The sequence below is a fragment of the Blennius ocellaris genome (assembly GCF_963422515.1).
Source record: "Blennius ocellaris genome assembly, chromosome: 17".
NCBI lineage: Eukaryota > Metazoa > Chordata > Actinopteri > Blenniiformes > Blenniidae > Blennius > Blennius ocellaris.
Window position 1 is genome coordinate 50,001 of NC_137666.1, and position 7,866 is coordinate 57,866.

At 50.0% G+C, this 7,866-nt stretch overlaps 1 protein-coding gene across 2 annotated transcripts in view; it reads right to left on the bottom strand.

Moving 5' to 3' along the window:
- Positions 1–7,622, bottom strand: part of prkd1 (protein kinase D1) — a gene marked incomplete at its 3' end in the record, with an annotated part of 41,182 nt that extends 33,560 nt beyond the window's left edge. Inside the window, exon 1 of one of the 2 annotated variants that reach the window (XM_080512336.1) lies at positions 7,361–7,622. The remainder of the gene's footprint in view (positions 1–7,360) is intronic. The other variant, XM_080512337.1, reaches the window with a different exon arrangement.
- Between the last annotated feature and the right edge of the window lie 244 nt (positions 7,623–7,866).

Below are 7,866 nucleotides of genomic sequence, written 5' to 3' on the forward strand. Positions count from 1 at the left end.
GTGACTAAGCTAACAAGTTACTAGCTGACTAAGTTAGGCACTAGTGGCTAACTTAACAAGCTACTAGCTGATTGGTGCGGTGGCTAAGATGACAAGCTACTAGCTGACTGACACCAGTAACTAACTTAACAAGCTAATAGCTGACTGGTGCAGGTGGCTAAGCTAACAACCTACTAGCTGACTGACACCAGTGGCTAACTTAACAAGCTAATAGCTGACTGGTGCAGGTGGCTAAGCTAACAAGCTACTAGCTGACAAAACACAAGTGGCTAACTTAACAAGCTACTAGCTGACTGACACCAGTGGCTAAGCAAACAAGCTACTAGCTGACTGACACCAGTGGCTAACTTAACAAGCTAATAGCTGACTGGTGCAGGTGGCTAAGCTAACAAGCTACTAGCTGACAAAACACAAGTGGCTAAGCTAACAAGCTACTAGCTGACTGACACCAGTGGCTAAATGAACAAGCTGACTGGTGCAGGTGGCTAAGCTAACAAGCTACTAGCTGACAAAACACAAGTGGCTAAGCTAACAAGCTACTAGCTGACTGACACCAGTGGCTAAATGAACAAGCTGACTGGTGCAGGTGGCTAAGCTAACAAGCTACTAGCTGACAAAACACAAGTGGCTAAGCTAACAAGCTACTAGCTGACTGACACCAGTGGCTAAATGAACAAGCTGACTGGTGCAGGTGGCTAAGCTAACAAGCTACTAGCTGACAAAACACAAGTGGCTAAGCTAACAAGCTACTAGCTGACAAAACACAAGTGGCTAAGCTAACAAGCTACTAGCTGACTGACACCAGTGGCTAAATGAACAAGCTGACTGGTGCCGGTGGCTAAGCTAACAAGCTAGCAGCTGCCCAGCAGTGGCGTCATGCTTCTCGTTGCACTGCCCCCTACTGGTCTGGCCGGTTAGAGCAGCTCTGAACCAGGTGGAGACGAAGGTCTGTGTCAATGAAGATGTTTTTTTGTAAACATGGAGGTGGAACTCTTCGTACGAACCAGAGTTCACGTCAACGCTCGTGTCCTCGGTTTGTAAAGAACCGAGACAGTGGATAGTAGAACTTAGCGTGGCTCATGGTGAGAATTTACTCGAGTTGCTGGGATAAAAATATTTACTGGAGCTCGTCTTGCGTTTCAAAGCGTCTGAAGAGTCTCCGGTGGCATATTGGTTTTCAGGACTTCGACGTCTCACTTTGTGGCTTTTGGACGAGATTTTGGTTTGATTTGCTTTCTTGGATAAGGAGAGAAAAGAAAATAACAACAACAACATTGTGAGTTTGTGTAACTGAGGAGGAACAGCCTCACATTCACAAACTCCACCGAGGGTTTTCTTCTCTCCGATCGCCCGAGTGAGAACGAGGACATCTATCACATTCATGAGGACATTGACACCGTGTGTGTGTGTGTGTGTGTGTGTGTGTGTGTGTGTGTGTGTGTGTGTGTGTGTGTGTGTGTGTGTGTGTGTGTGTGTGTGTGTGTGTGTGTGTGTGTGTGTGTGTGTGTGTGTGTGTGTGTGGCGTTGGGTAACAGCTTCACAGTTCAGTTCGGTTCACGAAGCAAAAGCCAGAAAAACAGAGAAACCCCTGCAGAGCGAGCGAACAAAGGCAGAATTCAACGTTTCCAATCCGACGACTGACTATCACCACTCACACACACACACACACACACACACACACACACACACACACACACACACACACACACACACACACACACACACACACACACACACACAGATCTGTGTCGGCAGGACTCCCTGGAGGCGGAGCTTCGTCGTCGTCGTAGCGACCGACTGCAGCACTTTGTTGACGTCCACGTTTTAGAAGACTTTATTTGGACGCCCGTCCTCCACTGGGGGACGTTCTCCGTCTGTGACGGTAGAACTCTGGCTGAGCCAGGAGGAACCGACCGGCGAGACGAGAACAAAGCGACAGACGGGCTGGAGCAGGTTCTCCTGGTAGTACGAAGGTTCTCCTGGTAGGACGAAGGTTCTCCTGGTAGTATGAAGGTTCTCCTGGGAGGACGAAGGTTCTCCTGGTAGGACGAAGGTTCTCCTGGTAGTACGAAGGTTCTCCTGGGAGGACGAAGGTTCTCCTGGTAGTACGAAGGTTCTCCTGATAGTACGAAGGTTCTCCTGGGAGGACGAAGGTTCTCCTGGTAGTACGAAGGTTCTCCTGGTAGGACGAAGGTTCTCCTGGTCCTGGTAGTATGAAGGTTCTCCTGGTAGTACGAAGGTTCTCCTGGTAGTACGAAGGTTCTCCTGATAGGACGAAGGTTCTCCTGGTCCTGGTAGTACGAAGGTTCTCCTGGTAGTACAAAGGTTCTCCTGGTAGGACGAAGGTTCTCCTGGTAGTACAAAGGTTCTCCTGGTAGTACAAAGGTTCTCCTGGTAGTACAAAGGTTCTCTTGGTAGTACGAAGGTTCTCCTGGTAGTACAAAGGTTCTCCTGGTAGGACGAAGGTTCTCCTGGTAGGATGAAGGTTCTCCTGGTAGTACAAAGGTTCTCCTGGTAGTACGAAGGTTCTCCTGGTAGTACAAAGGTTCTTCTGGCCTCAGTTGCGCCCAGTTGCTCCCAGTTGCTCCCAGTTGCTCCCAGTTGCTCCGAGTTGCTGTTAGTTGCTTCCAGTTGCCCCTAGTTGCCCCCAGTTGTTCCTAGTTGCTCCCAGTTCCTCTCAGTTGCTCCCAGTTGCTTCTAGTTGCTCCTTGTTTCTCCCAGTTGCTCATAGTTGCTCCCCTGTTCCTCCTAGTTGCTCCCAGTTGCTCCCAGTTGCTCCTTGTTGCTCCTAGTTGCTCACAGTTGCTCCCAGTTGCTCCTTGTTGCTCCCAGTTGCTCCTAGTTGCTCCCAGTTGCTCCCAGTTTCTCCCAGTTGCTCCTAGTTGCTCCCAGTTGCTCCCAGTTGCTCCTAGTTGCCCCCAGTTGTTCCCAGTTGCTCCTAGTTGCTCCCAGTTGATCCCAGTTACTCCCAGTTGCTCCAGTTGCTCCTGCAACTTGGGCAAATAACCAACTGGAGTTTTCCAAAGTGTCTCTTCACTTCTACTGTTTCACCGTCAATACTGGGAATAATGGAATTACATCGTTTTCACTTCCACTACAATCATTTAATTGGATTTGTTGCAGATTTAGTTTCTAAAAAAAACCAAAGTACTTTTTCCTTCCAGTGACGTTTCTGTTGAACTGAATGTTTATTAGTTCCTCCAGCAGGAGTTTCCCAGTTTAACGGCCGCGAACAGACGTTAGAGACGAAACGTAAACACGAGTTCCAGGAGGGATTTTCCCCGAAGACGATGAAACCAGGAAGAACCAGCAGGTTCCGCTCACCAACGTCACAGAGAATCCAGAATCACTTCGTATAAATACATGTAGAAGTGAAGTACGAGGCTGGAAACGTCCTGCAGCAGTGAAACGACCTAATCAACTCCACAATGTTCCGTTCAGGAAACAACAGAATGAAGTGAGGAACGTCAGATGTGGTGTTGATGTGAAGCTGAATCCAGCAGAGAGGAAGTGAATCGCCTTCATCGCACTTTTCACCACTCCTGACGGCTTTTTGGTTCGTGGCGCCGGAATTAACGAGACGTGTTTTCACATGAAACGTGAAGAAAAAATAAGCGAGGAAATGTTCGATTCCACGTTGGAGCCGCGTGTCTTTCTTAGTGGGCGGAGCTTTTGTAACCTGCTGTGAAGAAACACGCTGAGGAACCCGGACGCCGGGTACACCGTGACCGCCGGGTACACCGTGACCGCCGGGTACAATGTGACCACCGGGTACACCGTGACCGCCGGGTACACCGTGACCGCCGGGTACACCGTGACCGCCGGGTACACCGTGACCGCCGGGTACACCGTGACCGCCGGGTACAATGTGACCACCGGGTACACCGTGACCGCCGGGTACACCGTGACCGCCGGGTACACCGTGACCGCCGGGTACACCGTGACCGCCGGGTACAATGTGACCGCCGGGTACACCGTGACCGCCGGGTACACCGTGACCGCCGGGTACAATGTGACCACCGGGTACACCGGGTGCAACGTGACCGCCGGGTACACCGGGTACAACGTGACCACCGGGTACACCGGGTACAACGTGACCGACGGGTACACCGGGTACACCGTGACCGATGGGTACAACGGGTACAATGGGTACATTATGTACACTGTGTACACTGGGTACAACGTGACCGACGGGTACAACGGGTACAACGTGACCGACGGGTACAACGGGTACAATGGGTACATTATGTACACTGTGTACACTGGGTACAACGTGACCGCCGGGTACACCGGGTACAACGTGACCGACGGGTACACCGGGTACAACGTGACCGACGGGTACAACGGGTACAATGGGTACATTATGTACACTGTGTACACTGGGTACAACGTGACCGACGGGTACACCGGGTACAACGTGACCGACGGGTACAACGGGTACAATGGGTACATTATGTACACTGTGTACACTGGGTACAACGTGACCGACGGGTACACCGGGTACACCGGGCACATAGTGTACCCGATGTTAGTTTACTGTTGAGCTTCAGATCCAGGATCTTTCTAGATTTAAAGTTCAGACGTTCAAAGATGCAGATCAGCTGAAAGTGATGATGTCATCGCCCCGCCTCCTCGACCCCATGAGGCCGCGACCGTCTCCATGACGACACTTAACAACGACAACATGGCGGCCGACTCGACTCGCTATTGAGGCTTGAGGCTGCGTGAGTCGCCGCTATCGGGTACTGTCCTGGTTCCTCCTGGTTCCTCCTCCTGGTTCCTCCTCCTGGTTCCTCCTCCTGGTTCCTCCTGGTTCCTCCTCCTGGTTCCTCCTGGTTCCTCCTCCTGGTTCTTCCTCCTGGTTCCTCCTCCTGGTTCCTCCTGGTTCCTCCTCCTGGTTCCTCCTCCTGGTTCCTCCTCCTGGTTCCTCCTGGTTCCTCCTGGTTCCTCCTCCTGGTTCTTCCTCCAGGTTCCCCGAGAGTAAAGGAGAGTAGAGACGAGGAGGATTCAGGAGCGACTCTCTACCACCGGTGTTATGGATTAATTGGTTCCCTTGTTAACTGGTGACCTTCTTCCTCCAGCGTCTGGTCGTAGCAGATGTTAACGACCACCAGTCGTCATGGAAACGCCGTTTGACCACATTGCTATGAAAGTAGCGTCTGTTTGTCTCATTCTAGCGTCGGCTGCTGCCGAGGTCACCAGTTAACACGGGCACCAGTGAAACCGAAACACCGGACAGTGAAGCTCCATCGTAACAACTGTATTATTATTAATAGATATTAAAAAAATCTATTCTATTTAATTTATTATTTGAACTGATATCCAACTGATGTTTTTCCACATCACATCAGGAGGAAGAGTGTGATGACTCCGCCCACGTGCTCACGGTGGACGCTCACGAGAAACTTCCTCAGAACAATGTAACTTAATGTAACTTAATGTAACTTAATGTAACTTAATGTAATCTGTCGCTGACTGTTAGTAACCAGGAGCTCAGGGAGGTTAAAGCTGCAGCATCGACTGATGGCGTGACGCTATGGATGCTCCGCCTGCGGCGCTGCACATCGTCTATACATGGGATTGATTATTCCTCACACACACACACACACACACACACACACACACACACACACACTGCAGGTCACATCAGCGATTTTTTTTTTTTTTTTTAAAGTAAGTTCAAACAACTGAAATAATATCTGGTTAAAAGGTGTGAAAAAAAATCTTCCTCCTCTAACACCAGATTATAGAGCATCTTCCTCCTCTAATCCAGATTATAGAGCATTTCCCTCCTCTAACATCAGATTATAGAGCATCTTCCTCCTCTAATCCAGACTATAGAGCATCTTCCTCCTCGAATCCAGATTATAGAGCATCTTCCTCCTCTAATCCAGATTATAGAGCATCGTCCTCCTCTAATCCAGATTATAGAGCATCTTCCTCCTCTTAACACCAGATTATAGAGCATCTTCCTCCTCGAATCCAGATTATAGAGCATCTTCCTCCTCTAATCCAGATTATAGAGCATCTTCCTCCTCTTAACACCAGATTATAGAGCATCTTCCTCCTCTAATCCAGATTATAGAGCATCTTCCTCCTCTTAACACCAGATTATAGAGCATCTTCCTCCTCGAATCCAGATTATAGAGCATCTTCCTCCTCTAATCCAGATTATAGAGCATCTTCCTCCTCTTAACACCAGATTATAGAGCATCTTCCTCCTCTAATCCAGATTATAGAGCATCTTCCTCCTCTTAACACCAGATTATAGAGCATCTTCCTCCTCGAATCCAGATTATAGAGCATCGTCCTCCTCTAATCCAGATTATAGAGCATCTTCCTCCTCTTAACACCAGATTATAGAGCATCTTCCTCCTCTTAACACCAGATTATAGAGCATCTTCCTCACTATCTTCACTGACTTGACCAAGTAACTAGTCACATTCTATTTACGAGTAAAATAACTCAACTATTCCCCAAAGAAGTAGTTTGTAAATGAAAACAAGTAAAAGTTGTCTAATAATAAATAACACACACACACACACACACACACACACACACACACAGACACGCGCGTGAGAAAGTGTGTAGGAGGGACAGGATCGTCACACTTGGTCACCTGACCACAACGCCACTGTCTCCATGGCAACCGAGCAAACGCAGCTCCTGCTGACGACTGAAGAACGTCAAAAGCCGAAAAGAAACTTATTGGACAGAAATTTAAAAAAAAAGAAGGTATGAATCTATTTAACTTCTGACAAACTCTCCAGAGCCTCCGGCCCTCACAGGAAACGTGAAAAACTAAACAAAACAAAACAAAACAAAAAAAACAAAACAAAACAAAAACACTAAAAGTAAAAACTCTAAACTAAACTAAAACCCCAAACTGCAGCGTTCCAGAGAATCTACATTCTCCCTCCAGGCCTCTGGGATCGTCTGTTGCCGGCTCAGTTTTTCAGACTTTCCTCATAAAAGTTCACTTTAATCAACAGGAAGTTTACACGAACTTTCAAATTAAGATTCAACATCAAATTTCGTCATTTAACCGTTAAAGCAGGTGGTGAAATTCAGGACTGGGGGGGGGGGGGGTTTAGACGTCTAACGGGGTAACTTCTGGCTCTGACCCTGACCGCACGTGTGTTCTGTGTTATCTGCCGTTGCCATGGAAACGGACATCCGTTTCAGCCCGTTACCGTGGAAACGGCAAACTTTTCTGATGAAACAAACTCAATCTGAGAGCGCCGATGCTCCAGCGGCGTTCCACCGGAGGACCGTGGAGCTGCGGGACCTGCAGGAACCCGGACCAGGACCCGGTCCTGGTTGTGCTCGTGGTTGTTGTCGTGGTTGTTGTCATGGTTACCTTCTGGTCCACGATGGAGCAGGCCACCTCCCGGACCTGACTCAGGCTCAGCTCCGCGGCGTCCAGCAGCACCGGCTCCCGGCTCAGACCGATCTGGATGTGGAAAGAGATCACCCCCCCTGACCCCCCCGCCACCTCCTCCCCCTCCCCCTCCCCCTCCTCCTCCTCCTCCTCCTCCTCCTCCTCCTCCAGAGTTGGAGTTGTTGTTCCCCCCCGGGAACGGGAGCGGACTCGGCGCGCGGATCAGCGGCGGCGCACTCATGTGCGGCTTCTCCCCGGAGGCTTCCAGCTCAGCCGCGGGACGAGCGGAGCGCAGCGGCGGCTCTGGAGCGGGATGCACCGGGGGAGGGAGAGAGAGAGAGGGAGGGGGGAGGGGGGAGGGGGGGTCCGGGCAGCGGCCGCAGGACGGAGCGCAAACACCGCTGAGAGACGCGTGCAAACGCTCGGACGCGCGCAACTCCCCCAAATTAAAAAAAAAAAAAAAACACACGCAAACAAACCAACAA